Source organism: Grampus griseus (assembly GCF_964374135.1).
Source record: "Grampus griseus genome assembly, chromosome: 4".
Classification (NCBI taxonomy): Eukaryota; Metazoa; Chordata; class Mammalia; order Artiodactyla; family Delphinidae; genus Grampus; species Grampus griseus.
The window spans coordinates 61,625,582-61,644,650 of NC_138997.1; the positions used below are offsets into that span (position 1 = coordinate 61,625,582).

The 19,069-nt window shown below is 35.3% G+C and overlaps 1 pseudogene across 1 annotated transcript; it reads left to right on the forward strand.

Annotated features, from left to right (window-relative positions):
• Positions 1-13,355: 13,355 nt before the first annotated feature.
• LOC309822175 (importin subunit alpha-1-like) lies at positions 13,356-14,968 on the forward strand (annotated as a pseudogene). Its single transcript has one exon. The product of its transcript is annotated as an importin subunit alpha-1-like (transcript).
• The last annotated feature ends 4,101 nt before the right edge of the window (positions 14,969-19,069 follow it).

Below are 19,069 nucleotides of genomic sequence, written 5' to 3' on the forward strand. Positions count from 1 at the left end.
AACAAGGTTCCTTCCTGATGCTGTATGAAAACTCACACAGTCTTACAAAATTTCTGACTCCTGTTAGTTTAAAAAAAGAAGGCTACTGTCAATTAATATCACCAAATATACCCTGAATTCAAATATTCTGCTTAGGGGCTTCCCTGGTGGCACAGTCGTTGAGAGTCAGCCTGCCGATGCAGGGGACACGGGTTCGTGCCCCGGTCTGGGAAGATCCCACATGCCGCGGAGCGGCTGGGCCCGTGAGCCATGGCCGCTGAGCCTGCACATCTGGAGCCTGTGCTCAGCAATGGGAGAGGCCACAACAGTGAGAGGCCCGCGTACCACAAAAAAAACAAAAACAAAAAATATTCTGCTTGTTAAATAACAATACTTAAATCTTCATACACAGGTGAATTTCTCTACTTTTCTTAATCAAGGATGCTAAGCAGATAAATGCAGGGCTGCTCTGACTAAAGCATTTGGCTGGCTGTCTAGAGTTCTGCTCAGTTGACCCTGGCCTTTCTCCCAGAGGTGACACAGAGTCACCATAGAGGCAGTCATATGAGATAGGGTTTGGAAACTACTAATATGGAGGCAGGTATAAAGGGAAATACTAAGATGAATACAGATTGTCTCATAATGTTCTTACTTTATAAGTAATGAAATACAGGATGAAAAATATTTGTTACTGTAGCTAATCTTGGAAAATAAACTGGGAAGGAATATTCAGAAGAGTAGATTTGACCCCAACATCCTACACGGTCCATTGTGTCTTTAAAATTCTGGATGAAGTTCTTTTTGACATATTTTTTAAATGATTCCTCTTCTTCTCGCTGAAGGTTAATGGTATGTTTCTTATGATCTATTTCTTATACCCGCTAGTTTTTTCCTGATTTATGTTCTACTTTTCCTTAACCATAGAGCCTTGCCCTGAACCCCAGCCTTCTTTATTTGATCCTGGAAGCCTGCTTGGCTCTCCCTGTCTTTCTCCCCATGCCCATAGTCTCAAACTACTTTAATTTTAAGTTGGATCCTTATCTCAGTTATGTTTTTTATCACCACAATGAATTGTACTGCCATCTGTCTTACTTCTCATATTGACTGCTAGCCATAATGTCCGTTATTCTCTACTGTATTAAACCTATTGGATATAAATCAAGCACAAAAAAATCAATCGAAAGTACAAAATCAAAAGGTGACAAAATGGAATTAAGACTTATACAGCATAAGGGTCAGTCCAAGAGTTGGTCCAGTTCCTAAAACCTCAATTCTTTCTATATTTGAATGTTTCCTCTTCTTTGCTTGTCTAAATGAAAAGTCCCAGGATGCTTTTTAGTCAAGTACTGTTCAGATCTCTTTTTTGTTATATTTATGTTTGAGAATATTAATGCCAGAGCCCTTATCCACAGTCCTAATAGTCCCTCAGTGACTTTCCAATACGTGACACAAAATTTTCTTATTATTTCTTTTTATATTTTGTATAGCCCACCTGTAATACAAGAAAATTCTTATGGTAAATCTGCTGCATATATCAACTTCAACATGTTAACTTGAGTGTTTTTTTTTAACAAATAATAGAAGTGGTTTATGGATAAAATCTGTTTTTCAACATTTACAAATGTATCCTATACATATTTTATTAGCTCCCACAACTATTAACAGGAAAAAATAGCAGGTATAAAATAATATGATTTTGGAATTTTATTATACATTAATATATGAGAAAATAAATCTGCAAGCTTTCATCCATTCACTTTTGAAGCATATTTATTTAGGGTCTGTTATTTGGTAGTGTGGCTCAGGCATAAAATAAATCCAGACCCCCATTGTTCCAATTTTTAATCTAGATCTCTAACCTCAGAACATCTACTACTGTATTTATAGCCATAATTTGTTTTAATGTTTTGGCTAGTCTTGTGATTCAGTTTTGTTACAAATAAGTATTCATCCTTTAGCATCTTCATCCTTTTAAATATGGCCCCAAGTTTTTTATAATTTCTACACATATTAATGCATATAGGTGTAGGTCATGCAACCTGGAAAATATTAAAAATAAAAAAGTAGGTTTGATTCATTCTCAAGAACATCAAGCATCATCAGATTTTGGTTTTGTTTGTTGGGTACATTTCATTAATAGAAATATTTATTATAAATATATATTTACTGTTAATATTTCAAAAAGACAGTATTTTTTAAAGTTTCCACTTAAAGATTCATCTTAATCTTGACAAATGATTTTCAACTGTGTCTAGCCAAGTAACCCTAGAATACTGGTAATTATAACATAGAATATGTATACTAACTATAGATCTGTAGTACATATATTTTTTTTCTTCCAGTTTTACTAAGATATAATTGACATACAGAACTGTATAAGTTTAAGGAGTACAGCATAGTGATGTGATTTACATATATCATGAAATGAGTACCTCAGTAAGTTTAGTGAACATCCATCATCTCATACAGATACAAAATGAAAGAAAAAAAATTATTTTTTCCTTGTAATGAGAACTCAGGATTTACTCTCTTAACAACTTTCATATATAACATACAGAAGTAATTATATTTATTATATTGTACATTACATCCCTAGTACTTATTTGTCTTATAACTGGAAATTTGACCTTTTGACCACCTTCATCCAATTCCCCCTCCTCTTCCCCCACGCTTCTGATAACCACAAATATGATCTCTTTTCCCATGAGTTTGTGTGTTTGATTTTGAAGTATAATTGACCTACAATACTATGTTATATTTTGTGTGTATATTTAGTATGAGAAACTGACAAAGTATAATAAATGAGTATAATAAAACACATTTATACACAGGCCCCAGGTATATCTTTTAATGGAAAATGATTAAATACAATAAATTATTATTAGCTAGTTGATTTTCTATGGAGCCTCCTCATCAAATATTTTTATAAAGTGTCCTTTATAAATTAAATCAGCAAATACTTACCATATATTGTAACAGCAATTTTCTATCAACACTTCATCAACAAAGTTTTCAAGAAAATATTTTAGATTAAAATGCTCTATATAATTCTATTAAATGAAAGAATATAGTCAGAATATTTCTATATTATAATATTTCTAAATGAATGTAACATAAGTCAATTTTATTGATCTGCTCTTAGATCTTTGTATTAAAATGGGGAATATATAATATCACCTTTATTTTCTCTAAGTTATAAAAATTACAGTGTTTCTAATGCACACCAGATATGTGCAAAATCCCTTTCTTTTCTGTTATAAAATCTGTTTTGTAGCACTAGGGAGGCTACTTTCATTTACATGTTAATTGAAAAGAAAATAGTGGGGAAATGTTAGCAAGATGATAAAAAGAAGTCTATTTATCCCACCTAAACTTCGGTGTCACTTACTCATTCCTGTTAGATAGAAAAATAACAAGACTATCCAATTAATTACTCATATAGATTGCAATTTTGCAGCTATCTCCTGGCAAAAATGAGAAATCTATTAATCAATGAAAATGGAATGAATCATAATCTTCCCTTCCCCCTACACACAACTTTAATTTTTGTCTGATATGGGCTGGGGTTTTTGTGTAGATTTGAAGATGAAGAAGCTCATTTATTTAGACAGATTTCATTCCTAAAATGTTCCATTAGTCTCTGCTGTTATGAAATCAAACTACTCTGTATAAAATCCTGTTTAGTTTTCAAGATGACAGCCTTGCTATCCCTAAAGAATGGCTAGAATGGTGTGATATGTTTATAACTCCCTTGTTTTCAGTATAATTGAGAAAATACTATTTATAAAGCTGAGGGAGCTGTATTACTTCATATATTTAATCATACTGAAAAATATCTGGTGAAAATTATAGTAATATTCCCTATTCAATCAACTACATGTATGTGAGTAAAATAGCTAACTGTTTAGCTAAACAAAAAAAAACCCTACCTATCCATCTTATTTTTGTGGAAAAATATAATATTTGTAAGGACATATGTATTTCAGGTTGATTGTCTTCTAAACTCCTGCAAATTTTTTTCTTTATCTTTGGGATAGTTTGATCTAATGTCTCTCATTCAAACCTGCAGAGGATTCTGTGTTTGATAATAATTATAATTTCAATTCTTTATCAAAATAATTAAATGACATATATATGACTAATTCTAAGTTTATTACAAAAAAAATAATCACTGGGTTTAGAAAGGGGACAAACAAGGAAATACCAAATCATTCCCTAGTATAAAGGGTAATATTTTTAACTTAAGCAAACTCTATCAAAAAGCAAATTGAGCAACAGATATATACTAGTTGTCATGAGATAAAATATAAATAGTAGTTTTAAATGGATATCTTTATACTTTCATAAAATCTATTAACACTACATCTATAAACAGATTTTTGAGGCTTCCATTAAGCCAATTAGAAACATCCCCACAAACCATGCCTCTGAACTCTGAAGAGTTTTGAAATTTAACAGTGAGAAAAGGAAGAAAATGTAAAGTCAGTCACCACTCATTTCATCCTATATCTTGGAAAAATTGTTTTATTGTGCCAAAACTGGAAGAAAAAGTGTCTCAGCTCTTCTTAATACTATTAACTCCTGAAGAGATTCTCTGAGAAATCCATCACCTCTCGTGCCCAACTCCTTCACCTCCATCATCTATCCATGAAGATCTCAATGGAATTTCCCTTGCTGCAAGCCCTCTGCCCACTTCAGTCCCATTAACTCTCTTTGCTATTTCTATGCTACCTCAAAGCTTAAAATAATTTGTCTCCTGGCCCAGCACTGGTAAGCCTGTGAGGCTAAGATCTGTATGCATAAAGCCATAGTAAACCAGCTTTTATCTGGAATCTTGCTTTATCCTTGAGCTTTATCCTGTAATTGGGATAATATCCTCCGTTTCAAATGCACAAGTGTTTTTAGAAGAAATTACTCCTTCACGTTTGGTCTGTGGAACAGTATAAAGGTTCTAATCTCTGATACCACAATATAATTATCATTTGTCCATTAATTTATCCATCTGTCCATTATTTTGACAATATTTATTGAACATCTACTGAGTGTTAGGTAATATTCTTGGTGCAGGGACTAAGTCATTCCACAAAACAGATAAAGTTCTTGACATCCTGGGTCTCACATTCAGGTGGAGTAAGAAATAAACAAATAAATCATGTGTACTCTATAGTTATGTGATGCCTGGTAAGAGGGACAGGGCATCTTGGGTAAGTCTGACTATTTTATAGAGAGTGATCAGGCAGAGCCTCTGTGACAAAGTCACAATAGTTCAGATAACAGAAAGAAGTGTCAGAGTGAGCATCTCCCACATGGAGGCATGGGGAGGTTTCAGGGAGAGGAAAAAGCAAGTGCAGAGGACTTGAAATAGGAACATCCTTGGTGTGTTTGGTGCCCATAAAGGAAGTAAATAGTACTGGAAGAGAATAAACTACAGAGATGAAGGTTGAAAATGAAGTTAGAGAACCATGTATGTGGTGGGGAGATTACATGTAGCTCTATAGACCACTGGAGATGTTACAGGGTTGGCGTGCGTTGTATCAAATAGCTCCGATCCAGGAGGTCAACAGAAGACGCAGACCAGCAATCTCGGTCCTTGTGATAGCAAGCAAAGAATTGCAGACTACCACTTCGGGCTTAAGCGCAAAGTAAAGTTTATTAAAGCATGGTTACACTCTCAGAGGGAGAGCGGGCTGTTTCTGTTAAGTGAAACTAGCCCTCCTGTACAGGCTTAAGGGCATTTATAAGAAATGTTCATCGAGGAGGTGGGGTGCGATCATGGGTGAGCGACAGGGGATCATTATTCGATTGACAGTCCAGAGTTACGTAACAAGTTCATTATTGTGCATGCCCTTACCCTTGATTCACTAAGAAAAGGCCACGGGCGGGGGAAGGGGCAAAACCACATGCAGATTTTATTATAGTGATGGTATAATGAGTTTGGGTTTACTATAGGTTATAAGCCTGTGTAGTCTGGGCATGCGCAGCCTGGGGAAGTTTCCTCATGTCACTCTACTCCCTCTTTATCAGAATAAGTTGCTTAGCACCCGACCATAGTTTCGCCTGTATGGAGACTGCATGTTGGAAGCAGGGAGAACACTTAAGAGAATACTGAAATAGTCCAAGTGACATAGATTAGATTGTGCTACAGTGCAGGGCATGATTTGATTGTATATGTGTTTATGTGTGTGTGTGTGTGTGTGTGTGTGTGTGTAAATTTTAAGGAAAAAACGTATTGGCTATTAACATGACTTGGATGTGGGGTGAAAGAAAAAGAGAGAGTCAAAGATTGTTCTACTTGTGACCTTGATAAAAGGTTTCTTTGAACTGGTAGGTATGAAAGTCTGATTAGAGTGAGTTTAGGAAATAATTAGAGATAAAGAAATGGAGTCAGTGAGTAAGGCTATGTTTATTTAGGAGTTTGGTTTCAAGAAAGAAGGAAAAATAAGATAGTTACTGAAGGGGAATGTGAGGTCAAGACAATATATATATATATATATATTTTTTTGTAAATAAGAGATGTTATAGAATCTTTTGCTATTATATCTATAGAATTTGTTCTAAGAATGATACACTTGAGAAACAAAATGATGGATGAGGAAGGGTAAACTACCTGGAGCACTACCTTTGTTATGCAAGAAGGGATGAGATCTAGTTTACAAAGGAGGTTGGTTTTAGAAAGGAGTATAAGAGTTTACCCCATCCTAACAGTAGTTAAAACAATTTAGATGAAAGCAAAATTTACTTATTCATGGGTAGAAGGAATGTGTGGAATATCTCTTTTGATTGATTCTATTTTCACTAAGAAATGTCAGCATGTTTATCTATTGATAACTTGCAGATGGAAGTAGTTCCTGAGTCTGAAAAGACGAAGACTTTGAAGAAACAAAACTAGGAAACTAGGAGAGTAGAGTAAAAAAATGTAAAATGGTTAAATTGGTTCTCATGACTTTTAATTGACTGTTTTTTAGGTTCATCAGAATGGAATTTAGATTGAATATGAGACTATTTTTCCTGAAGAAGATAAGAGTTTATTTTTCCCTTATTTGTATCAGTAATAGCCGAGAGAGAGAGAAAGAAAGAGGGAGTTTTCTTCACTTTGCTACCATTCTTACATTGTATTATCTTAAGACTTGATTTAAGCAAAATAATTATTTCCCCAACAGATTTTGCATATAGAGCTAATTTTTCTAATCTCATTGATGAAAGGTTAATCCCATGACTTTTCTTTTTACTTTTATATAGTAAAATTATCTAATTATACTTAGTTCAAAATACATTTATTTTAATGATTAAAATATCTGCCTATATGTAATGATTAATTTTATGTGTCAACTTGGCTAGGCCATGATACATAGATATTTGGTCAAATGCCAGTCTAGATTTTTCTTTGAATGTATTATTTTTAGATAAGATTAACATTTAAGCCAGTAGACTTTGAGTAGAGCAGACTACCCTTCATCATGTGTGTGGGTCTTGTAAAACAAAGAATGTTGCTTGCCATCAAGTCATTAGCCATTGTAGTTCCTGTCATCCAGTATACCCTGAAAGGAATTCAAGATGAAGTGTTCTGTGTTTTGCATATAGGGACCCCTAAATAGTTCAGATAGTTCAGATTCAAATTCCAAAAAAGAATTTCAATGACCTCAGATTCTTGTATCTTCCAATACTTAAAAAAGCACTAAAATGATTGACTTGAGGTATCTGTTCATTGTGATTAGAAGTAATATTTTTATGCTTGACTACATGTATGACCCAGCCAAAAAAATCATATGTATATACTAGCCCCTCCCTATCTCTTCAGAGCAGTTCCTCAGAGCTATCTGAGAGGCTTCTCCCAGGCTATAGTCCTCAGTAAGGTTCCCAAATAAAACTGAAGCTCACAGTTCATGTGGTACATTGTTTTCAGTTGACAGCCTAATCCAATCAGTTGAAGGCTTTAATGCAAAAGAGACTGAGCTCCCTAAAGGAAAAGGGAATTCTACCAGCTGACTGCCTTTGGACTCATACTGCAAGTCTTCCCTGGATCTCTAGTCTGCTAGCTTGGCCTGAAGATTTTGGATTTGGCAGCCTCTACAATCACATGAGCCAATTTCTTAAAATCTCTCTCTATATATCTATCTCTGTATCTATCAACCTATCTGTATCTATCTATCCATCTATCTACATATACACACATATACACACACATGCACATCCTATTGTTCTGTTTCTCTGGAGAAACCTGACTAATAATATACTACATAATAGGCAAACTCTGAATCATATTTCTGAATCATATTTCAAGTTCAACTTATATTCTCCTTCTGACCTAACCTGCTCTAACAGGACACCTGAAGTGAGTACAATTGATTTTCTTTCTAATTTTCCCTAGTCTTATGCTTCTTTTCCTCACAATCTCTCCAACTTGCTAAACATGGTTTATGAGTATTCCAGTGTTGTAGCAGTAGCCAGGTCAGGTCTCGTTGACTAGTACTATCATGATCTATCATTGACATCCTCTAAGTTTAGTGGGTAATCAAACTATCTCTTGTGGAAAGCTTTGTGGACTTTTCAGAGACTGTTCTCTACTGGGGATCCCTCATCTGTATTTCACTTAAGAGAAGTCATACTTGCACCATATGGCCACTTAAAATCGCTCCTGTAACTCTTCTGAGAGGGTCCACGCCTCCTCAAGGCAGTCAGTTGAGAAAGATTTAAAAATATCTGGTCTCCATCCCCATTTTTAGTCCCTGAGAGAAAGATCTCATAATTTTGTGCCCCAACAAACTCTGGGAGGATTCCTCATGAATATAGCTCTCCTGGTTCTGTCCTTCACAAAGTCTTCATGAAACTACCCATTCTGGCTCTGTAAGCAGACTGCAGGGGACAAATATCAAAATTTGTCTGGTCTTTCATAAAGCCACTTGACTGAACCTGACTTGAGAGAGAAAATAATTCAATACCTTTCTTCATTGTGAGACAAGAGAATATATTACAGAGCTGTGATATTTACCAAAGAAATTCTAATCTCCAATTTCTTGAGGTCTTAATTTAAATCACTTTATATCCACAATCTGAATCAGCCACTAGTGCTACAAAATATAATTGTTAAACCTAAGTGAAGCAAAATGTTTTTGTTCGATAGTTTGTTTTCCTCTGTATCTCAGAACCATAAATTCTAATTCTAAGGATATAATATGTAATTCTAAACATAAATATTTACATGATCTTTTCTATTCCAAAAAAGGATACTAATTATAAGGCATTGTTGTTGGGATTGTTTTGTTTTTGTGTTGATTTCTTTTTTAAAGTTTGCTCATTTCTGGTATAGAATTAATCTCCTTTATTCCCTTAAGATTTAATCATATATTTCCATCAAACACTTGGAACAAAAGTACATGAACACATAATGAATAAACTTACATAATTTAACAATTGTGTGAGGAACCTGGCAGTTTATGTTAATAACCTGAAGTTTGGCTGAACCCAAATGAGTGAGTTCCTGGCCACTCAAATAAGAGAATAAAATGTGAAGAAGTTCACAGGCGAATTATATCAAACATTTAGAGAAGAGCTAACACCTATCCTCAAACTCTTCCAAAATACAGCAGAGGGAGGAAAACTCCCAAACTCATTCTACGAGGCCACCATCACCCTGATACCAAAACCAGACAAAGATGTCACAAAGAAAGAAAACTACAGGCCAGTATCACTGATGAACATGGATGTAAAAATCCTCAACAAAATACTAGCAAACAGCATCCAACAGCACATTAAAAGGATCATACACTATGATCAAGTGGGGTTTATCCCAGGAATGCAAGGTTTCTTCAATATACGCAACTCCATCAATGTGATATATGCTATTAACAAATTGAAGGAGAAAAACTATATGCTCATCTCTAGAGATGCAGAGAAAGCTTTTGACAAAATTCAACACCCATTTATGATAAAAACCCTGCAGAAAGTAGGCATAGAGGGAACTTTCCTCAACATAATAAAGGTCATATATGACAAACCCACAGCCAACATCGTCCTCAATGGTGAAAAACTGAAGTCATTTCCAGTAAGATAAAGGACAATACAAGGTTGCCTACTGTCACCGCTATTATTCAACATAGTTTTGGAAGTTTTAGCCACAACAATCAGAGAAGAAAAAGAAATAAAAGGGATCCAAATTGGAAAAGAAGAAGTAAAGCTGTCACTGTTTGCAGATGACATGATACTATACGTAGAGAATCCTAAAGATGCTACCAGAAAACTACTAGAGCTAATCAATGAATTTGGTTGTAGCAGGATACAAAATTAATGCACAGAAATCTCTTGCATTCCTATACACTAATGATGAAAAATCTGAAAGTGAAATTAAGAAAACACTCAAATTTACCATTGCAACAGAAGGAATAAAATATCTAGGAATAAACCTACCTAAGGAGACTAAATACGTGTATGCAGAAAATTATAACACACTGATGAAAGAAATTAAAGGTGATATAAATAGATGGAGAGATATACCATGTTCTTGGGTTGGAAGAATCAACATTGTGAAAATGACTCTCCTACCCAAAGCAATCTACAGATTCAATGCAATCCCTATCAAATTACCACTGACATTTTTCACAGAACTAGCACAAAAATTTTCACAATTTGTATGGTACACAAAAGACCCCAAATAGCCAAAGCAATCTTGAGAACGAAAAACAGAGCTGGAGGAATCAGGTTGCCAGACTTCAGACTATACTACAAAGCTACAGTAATCAAGACACTGGAACAGAAACAGAAATATATATCAATGGAACAGGATAGAAAGCTGAGAGATAAACCCACACACACATGGTCACCTCATCTTTGATAAAGGAGGCAAGAATATACAATGGAGAAAAGACAGCTTCTTCAATAAGTGGTGCTGGGAAAACTGGACAGCTACATGTAAAAGAATGAAATTAGAACACTCCCTAACACCATAAACAAAAATAAACTCAAAATGGATTAAAGACCTAAATGTAAGGCCAGACACCATCAAACTCTTAGAGGAAAACATAGGCAGAACACTCTATGACATAAATCACAGCAAGATCATTTTTCAGCCACCTCTTCAAGAAATGGAAATAAAAACAAAAATAAACAAATGGGACCTAATCAAACTCAAAAGCTTTTGCACAGCAAAGCAAACCATAAACAAGACAAAAAGACAACCCTCAGAATGGGAGAAAATATTTGCAAACAAAGTAACTGACAAAGGATTAATCTCCAAAATTTACAAGAAGCTCATGCAGCTCAATATCAAAAAAAACAAACAACCTAATCCAAAAATGGGCAGAAGACCTAAATAGACATTTCTCCAAAGAAGATATACAGATTGCCAGCAAACACATGAAAGAATGCTCAACATCATTAATCATTAGAGAAATGCAAATCAAAACTACAATGAGGTATTATCTCACACTGGTCAGAATGGCCATCATCAAAAAATGTACAAACAATAAATGCTGGAGAGGGTGTGGAGAAAAGGGATCTCTCTTGCACTATTGTTGGGAATGTAAATTGATACAGCCACAATGGATAACAGTATGGAGGTTCATTAAAATACTAAAAATAGAACTACCATACGACCTAGCAATCCCACTACTGGGCACATACCCTGAGAAAACCATAATTCAAAAAGAGTCATGTACCACCATGTTCATTGCAGCTCTATTTACAGTAGCCAGGACGCAACCTAAATGTCCATCAACAGATGAATGGATAAAGAAGATGTGGCACATATATACAATGAAATATTACTCAGCCATAAAAAGGAATGAAACTGAGTTTTTTGTAGTGAGGTGGATGGACCTAGAGACTGTCATTCAGAGTGAAGTAAATCAGAAAGAGAAAAACAAATACTGTATGCTAACATATATATGTGGAATCTAAAAAAAAGAAAAAATGGTCATGAAGAACCTAAGGGCAATACAGGAATAAAGATGCAGACCTACTAGAGAATGGACTTGAGGATACGGGGAAGGGGAAGTGTAAGCTGGGACAAAGTGAGAGAGTGGCATGGACATATATATACTACCAAACGTAAAATAGATAGCTACTGGGAAGCAGCCGCATAGCACAGGAAGATCAGCTCGGTGCCTTGTGACCACGTAGAGGTGTGGGATAGGGAGGGTGGACGGAGACGCTAGAGGGAGGAGATATGGGGATATATGTATATGTATAGCTGATTCACTTTGTTATAAAGCAGAAACTAACACACCATTTTAAAGCAATTATACTCCAATAAAGATGTTAAAAATATGTGAAGAAGTTTACATATACAAATGGTTTTACTCATTAACTAAAAAATACGGATGACTTTCTGTTGAAATCTAAAATGAGTATTTCTTTTGTTGAGTATTAGAATATATTTTTCCTTTCTATGTTCAACTAATCTACAACAAAGGAGGCAAGAATACACAATGGAGAAAAGAGAGTATCTTCAGTAAGCGGTGCTGGGAAAACTGGACAGCTACATGTAAAAAATTAAAATTAGAACACTAACACCATGCACAAAAATAAACTTGAAATGGACCAAAGACCTAAATATAAGGCCAGACATTATAAACTCTTAGAGAAAAACTCAGGCAGAACACTCTTTGACATAAATCACAGCATTATCTTTTTTGATCCACCTCCTAGAGTAATGAAAATAAAAACAAAAATGAACAAATGGGACCTAAATAAATTTAAAAGCTTCTGCATAGCAAAGGAAATCATAAACAAAATGAAAAGACAACCCACAGAATGGGAGAAAATATTTGCAAACAAAGTGACCAACAAGGGATAAATTTCCAAAATATACAAACAGCTCATGCAGCTGTTTGTCAAAAAAACCAAGCAACCCAACCTATAAACGGACAGAAGATCTAAATGGACATTTCTCCAAAGAAGACATACAGATAACTAAAAAGCACATGAAAAATGCTCAGCATCACTAATTATCTGAGAAATGCAAATCAAAACTACAATGAGGTATTCACACCGGTCAGAACGGCCATCATCAAAAAGTCTACAAAGAATAAATGCTGGAGAGGGTGTTGAGCAAAGGGAGCCCTCCTACATTGTTGGTGGGAATGAAAATTGGTACAACCATCAGGGAGAATAGTATGGAGGTTCCTTAAAACACTAAAAATTGAACTGCCATATGATCCAGCAATCCCACTCCTGGGAATATATCGAGAGAAAATCATAATTTTAAAAGATATATGAACCTCAGTATTCATAGCAGCACTATTTAAAATAGCCAAGACACTGTCCTCAGGCCGACCATGGTGGACGATTTGAGCGCAGTTGATCCGTAGCCTGTGCGTCCTGCACCACCTCCTGTGGAAGCTTGAGCAGGCTGTGTAGCTTTCTCCCTTTGTCTCATAACAATGTCAACCAATGAGAATGGTAATTCACCATCTGCCCGCCTTAAAAGATTCAAGAACAAGGGGAAAGACAGTCCAGAAATGAGGCGGCGCCGAATAGAAGTTAATGTGGAGCTCAGGAAAGCTAAGAAGGGTGACCAGATGCTGAAAAGGAGAAATGTCAGCTCTTTTCCAGATGATGCTGCTTTCCACTGCAGGAAAACCGCAACAACCAGGGCACTGTAAATCGGTCTGTTGATGACATTGTCAAAGGCATAAATAGCAACAATTTGGAAAGCCAGCTCCAAGCTACTCAAGCTGCTAGGAAACTGCTTTCCAGGGAAAAACAGCCCCCTATAGTCAGCATAATCCGGGCTGGTTTGATTCCAAAATTTGTGTCCTTCTTGGGCAGAGCTGATTGTAGTCCCATTCAGTTTGAATCTGCTTGGGCCCTCACTAACATTGCTTCTGCGACATCAGAACAGACCAAGGCTGTGGTAGATGGAGGTGCTATCCCAGTATTCATTTCCCTGTTGGCATCTCCCCACGCTCACATCAGTGAACAAGCTGTACGGACTCTAGGAAACATTGCAGGTGATGGCTCGGTCTTCCAAGACTTGGTTATCAAGCATGGTGCAGTTGACCCACTGTTGGCACTTTTGGCGGTTCCTGACTTGTCATTTTTAGCATGTGGTTACTTACATAATCTTACCTGGACACTTTCAAATCTTTGTCGCAACAAGAATACTGCAACCCGCCTTAGATGTTGTTGAGCAAATTCTTCCTACTTTAGTTCGTCTCCTGCATCACCATGATCCAGAAATTTTAGCTGGTGCCTGCTGGGCTATTTCCTACCTTACCGATGGTCCAAATGAATGGATTGAAATGGTTGTGAAAACTGGGGTTGTACCCCAACTTGTGAAGCTTTCAGGTGCTACTGAATTGCCAATTGTGACTCTCGTGCTAAGAGCCATAGGGAATATTGTCACTGGGACAGATGAACAGACTCAGGTTGTAATAGATGTAGGAGTACTTGCCATCTTTCCCAGCCTGCTAACCAACTCCAAAACTAATATTCAGAAGGAAGCTACGTGGACAATGTCAAACATGACAGCTGGCCACCAGGACCAGATACATCAAGTAATAAATCATGGATTAGTCCCATTCCTTGTTGGCGTTCTCTCTAAGGCCGACTTTAGGACACAAAAGGAAGCTGTATGGGCTGTGACCAACTACACAAGGGGTGGAACAGTTGAGCAGATTGTATACCTTGTTCATTGTGGCATAATAGAACCGTTGATAAACCTCCTAACTGCAAAAGACACTAAAATTATTCTGGTTATTCTGGATGCCATCTAAAATATCTCTCAGACTGCTGAGAAACTAGGTGAAACTGAGAAACTTAGTATAAGGATTGAAGAATGTGGAGATTTGGACAAAATTGAAGCTCTACAAAACCATGAAAATGAGTCTGTGTACAAAGCTTCATTAAACTTGATTGAGAAGTATTTCTCTGTGGAGGAAGAGGAAGATCAAAATGTTGTGCCAGAAACTACCTCTGAAGGGTATACATTCCAAGTTCAGGATGGCACTGCTGGGACCTTCAACTTTTAGATTGTACATCTGAGGCATAAAGTTGTTTGTTGTGTACTATGTCTGGTAGAAGTTTGTTTCTTAAACTGTCTAAATCTCTGAATATCACCAGCCAAAGTTTAGCTCAATTTTCTTCACATATAGGAAGCTAATGTATAGAAATAAAGTAAAATTAAACAGATCTGCAGCAAGGAGTAGAGATCACAGGTCAATGGAAAAACCCAAACAAAGGCTCTCTAGCCCTAATTCTGGCTATCAAATTCCCTGTTGCAGGTTTGCTGGACCAGAGGTTTTTTGCTTAACTCTCCCTTATTCATGAAATATTCTAGTATCCCAACCATAAATCTCCCTTTCCTCCCTTTTCCTTTTGTTTTTCACAGTTAAAGTTGGTTTCAGTCACTTGCAATTGAAGCAGTACTTATTAATACAAAATTTGATATTTTTATACTGAGAGGAAATATTTTTTTGAAAACAGAATGCTATACTCTGATCCATAGGGATTATACCACCCAATTCCAATTTTTAACCAAACTTTTATCCATATGCCATATATCTCTCAAAATAAGAATTCAAAATGAGTAAATTATAATTGAAAAGATAGTGGAATGCACACAAGGAATCTAAACAAAATAACCTACCAAAAGAAAAGACTTAATTCTGATATGCTTCAGTTATTGTTATGGTAACAAAGAGTGTAAGTGACTAAAACAAAAATCTTGAAAAATCGTACTTAAATATAATACATTATGGGTTCATAATTTATTTTAGGATTACTTGTGTATTTATTAATAATATGCTTATAAGTCTACCTCTGAATAATCATCTTGAGTCATTATATAATCACATTGCTATGATAGGTACCAACTCCTACTTGCCCTGTATTTCCAATTTTGATAGTAACATTAATATTTAATTTTTCTTTTGTTTTTAATAAGAAAAAATTAAATTGTTCAGCTCCATAGCCTTATGCCATCTCACTGGCAGAAATCTCTCCCTCTGTCTCATATTTTCTTTCTTAGGAGTAACATAATTTTTGTTTTATCTTATGTTAATCATTTAGTGAGGGTCTCAGTCTCAGTTCCAAGTGGCTTAACAAAAATATTGCATAACGGTTCATGCAATGCTCTCACCAAGAGGATTTCTAATGAATACAAATAGCTTTGCCCCATTAAAGTACCAAGCAACAGCAATATGCAAGAACCATTTTGAGCCTAATGGGATACTGTAGTCAGTTCCCATCAGGGTTCTAGCTTACAAGCAACAGAATTCAGCTCTGGCAGAAGTAAGAAAAAAAGTGGAATTATTTTAAAGGTACGGAGGATGAGAAAGGGTCACTAAAGCCTGGAGAAATAGATTTTATATAGGACCAAATCTAGCATGTCTGTGGAAATTAATAATTAAGAACAGTCAGTCAAGGCACTTCCCCACTCCTGTGCATCACCACTACCAATGGATGTCGTTGCCCTTGCTAGACACCTTTGAATATTACAGTTTCCTCTCTCTTTTCAATGGAGTCATTCAATCAAGAAACTAAGTTGTTGGCAAGAAAGACTACTTACATAAGCCTAGGCTACCAATATCTTGTCTGGCAAAAAATGAAAATAAGAAGAACATTCCCCTTTCAGATTGCCATGTCCAAGGGGCATAATGGGAATTCCCAAAACTTGTAAGAGTATTCAAATGTCCTAAGGGCAAGAAATTACAAATGTCAGTACCACTATTTATGAAACAGACTAAAAATATGGACAGCGAATAATATAAAAGAATAAAAGAGGAAGTAGGAAGAAGTCAAATCTTGTGGTATTTTGACTAAAGTGTTTTAAATTAAGTTTGTTTGTCCTAATTAAAGAGCACATTAAATCAATATTTACAGCAATTAAAAATAGCAATATTAGTATTTTAGAGTGTGAAGGGAAATAGTTGCATGCACTGCTCAAATGCATAAATTAGTAAAAACCACACTGGAAAATTATTTGACAGTAGATAGAAAAATATTTAAAATGTACATATATTTTTATATACATTTCATGTTCAGGGACTTATAAATAAAAGAGTAGAAATATTCACAATATTTACCTATAAATATGACCTCCTGATAGTCTCTGCCCCTCTCCTAACATATCTCCTTCTGCAGTCTTAGTTGTTTATAATAAACCTACCAGCAACTCCCGTTTGTGTCTTGCTCCAGAATTTGATCTGGGGACCAAATTATCCCCACTACTGCCTCTCCAGTATAAGTGCATCATCTTTGGCCTAGAACATTAAAGCAACCTCCTAACTGGTCTCACTGTTGTCCACTCTTTAGTCTATCCTCAACAAAGTAGTCAAAATGATACTATTAATTCAGATCATACCACTTCTCTCCTCAGAATCCCCAAAGACTTCTCATTTCTTTCCCAGTAAAAGGTAAATCCTCACTACGACCCCTAAAATCCAGCATGACCTGACCCTCTGGTACCATCTGATGTCATCCCATGCTCTCCAATGCCTCCTTCAATCCAGCATTCTGGCTTCCTACTCATGGCATGTTGCCACTTTGAGACTCTGTACTTGCTGTTTTCTCTTCCTAGCATGATCTTCCAGGTATCTGTATGACTGGTTTCTTATTCATATGTTAATCAAAACACTTTCTCAGAGAAACCTTTCCTGGACATGCTAATATTTCACACAGCAAGCCCTAATAATCTGTATTCACCTTTCCCACTTCATATGTTTTTTTCCTCAACATTCATCACATTAAAAAAAATACTATATACTTACTACTATGTTATTTAGTGCTTGTTTTCACCAAGTAGATTGCAAGGTTTCTGCAGACAAAAATTTTTCCACATTTATTTCACTATCATATCCTAAAAACTGAGCATAAGAATGGAGAGATGGGAACAACTTAAATATTTGAAAGTTAGATGATTGGTTAAATTGGTTTATATATATAATACCATAGAGTCACCAAATTTATGTTGTAGAAGAATATTAATTATCTTGAGAAATAGTCTATGAAACTCATTTATATTAACTTTTCTATGTATACTTTTTATATCTTAGTAAAGCAAAAACAAAATAGTTGCTTATACTAAGATGTTATCATTTCTTGGAGTTGTGTTTAAAAGTGTTTTTCTGAATTTTTCATATACCACAAATTTGCTAAAATGAACCTGAACTATAATTGTAAATAAAAATTCACACTATTTTCAAAAAAGCTAATCCTAAAGTGAATTTTTGAAGACAAAATGACCAAGACATACGTAATTGAATGACACCAATTCTCACACTCTGTTAACCTAGTGACTCCAAAGGATGATAAGTAAAAAGAAATTCCCAGCCAGATATATTTTAGTGAAATCAGAACCAAAGATAAAGAGGGTATCTTTAGAGCATCCTAAAAGGGAAAAAGAGGAGTTGGATGGGATAGATAGACTACTTAGAAAAAAATGAAAATAGAGGGCCAGTTGATATCTTAGTAGTAACAATGGTTGCATAAACAACAAAATAATAGCTTCAAACAACTGATATCAATTGCACACCTAATGAAACTCTCTCTTGAGAAGAAAAGGGGGAAATATTTCCAGATATACAGTATCATACTGGGTTAGTTCCAACAGAGCATCTCTGTAGAAAACTGAAGGATGAGATTCAAGGAAAAAGAAAAATCATCTAAGAAATCTGAGGGAAAAAAATGGTAATCAAAGGAAATAGTAAATGTTTGGAAAATCGAGACAATCATTTTTTACAGCAATACTGCATAATAATACCAAATATGTGGGATAAATAAATCAATATAAAATAAACATGCTGAATAACAACAGCATGTGTTAATCACACAAAATAATCTAAAGTTCATTATATCACTTCAGAACTGAGAAAATCTATCAAATAGGATTCACATTATTAAGTTGAATGTGAGTACCAAAATTTTAAGATAAACCATTAACGAATATAAATATGTGTAAAATTCCCCCAAAAAAAGGAATAGGAAAAAATAGTGTAACACAAAGGAAAACAAAGAATGCATTAGAAAACAATCTAAGAAAGTGGTTAAAGACAGAATGGGTAAGAAACATATAAAAAAATAGAAATGAATCCGTATTCATCGTATTGGCATATGAGAGATATGTGATAAATGTAAATGGTCTTAACACTCCAGT